The 1,367-nt window shown below is 43.2% G+C and overlaps 1 non-coding gene across 1 annotated transcript; it reads left to right on the top strand.

The window, feature by feature from the left end:
* The first annotated feature begins 492 nt into the window (after positions 1-492).
* Positions 493-564, top strand: TRNAW-CCA. The gene has a single exon. It is a non-coding gene; the product is annotated as a tRNA-Trp (tRNA).
* The last annotated feature ends 803 nt before the right edge of the window (positions 565-1,367 follow it).

Raw genomic sequence — 1,367 nt, 5'->3', positions numbered from 1 at the left:
TGATGAGCATACATGGCGTACAGATCTTCATTTCTAAATGTCAAGGAGTCAGACTTCTCTAAGAAATGGCTAATTCCAGGCCTGAGACAGGGAAAACCTGCAATAAATCTTCAACCTCATGGGCCATAAGGCAGAAAAGTGCTCAAAGTCTAGGGGGATCATAAATAAAGAATATAGGAGTGTGGTTGGCAAGTGTATTTCAAAATATTATGAAGTTCGCTTCATCCGTTTGTTTGTAATTCCTGGTTGTGTTGTGGTCTTGTGCCTAGTCACTCAGTCTCCCCAACTCTCTGTGCCCGCAAGGACTGTGGCCCGCCACATTTCCCTGACCATGGGATTTTCCAGGCAAGAATACTGGAATGGATTGCCATTTCCTTCTCCAAGAGATTTTTCTGACCCAGGGATTGAACCCACACCTTTTGCATCTCTTGCATTGGCAGGTAGATTCTTTACCACTGTGCCCCTGGGAAGCCCTTAATCCCTGGTTGGGCTTCCCTGGTGGCTCAGAGGTTAAAGCGTCTGCCTCCAATGCAGGAGACCCGGGTTCGATCCCTGGGTTGGGAAGATCCCTTGGAGAAGAAAATGGTAACCCATTCCAGTATTATTGCCTGGAGAATCCCACGGACGGAGGAGCCTGGTAGGCTACAGTCCACGAGGTCGCAAAGAGTCAGACACGACAGAGCTATATGTGACCCCAAATGAGACTTAGCAACTCCAAAAAACATACAGTCACCTTGCCTAGGAAAGATACAAAAGTGGTGATCATGAGACCATTCAAGAATAATGATGTAACTCTGAATGATTTAAAATGATATAACTCAGTGATGTAATTTTCAACTAATAGAATGCGTGGCATATGATGACTTTCAGGTCCTATGAGAACTGGCCCCAAACAGCACCACCACACTTCCCCACCCCCTCCCAGCTACCTGCAATGAAAAACCCTTGTGCTCTGTCTGCTGTGACTTTCCAGGAAAGATCAGAATACCAGCACGCAGAGGACAGGCGGCAGGCAAAGCAGAGAGCGAAATTCTGATCAGGGCATTCAATCATGGATCCCTTTACCATGCGGTAATTTTGCTTACTAGCCACTTATCTTTTCAAGGAAATAATGCTTGAATTTATAAATTCTTAAGAAAAAGACCATAAATGGTTGCATGTTTTCTTGATGCTGCTTTTTCATTCCACAGCTGAAGAACTAGATTTTGCTATGACTTGAATAAACTTGAAACTAAAATTGGAAACTCAGGTGGAACACCAAAGCCATGTTTAAGAGGCTTTTATTATCTAAATATGTGATAATTTGAAGAGAGAAAGACTAATTTTGGAAATGGATTATAGCACACTGAATTTTTTTAAAGCCATAT

This window comes from Cervus elaphus, chromosome 11 (assembly GCF_910594005.1).
Source record: "Cervus elaphus chromosome 11, mCerEla1.1, whole genome shotgun sequence".
NCBI lineage: Eukaryota > Metazoa > Chordata > Mammalia > Artiodactyla > Cervidae > Cervus > Cervus elaphus.
The sequence above is the reverse complement of the archived record's forward strand: the minus strand, read 5'-3'. Positions and strand labels throughout refer to the sequence as shown.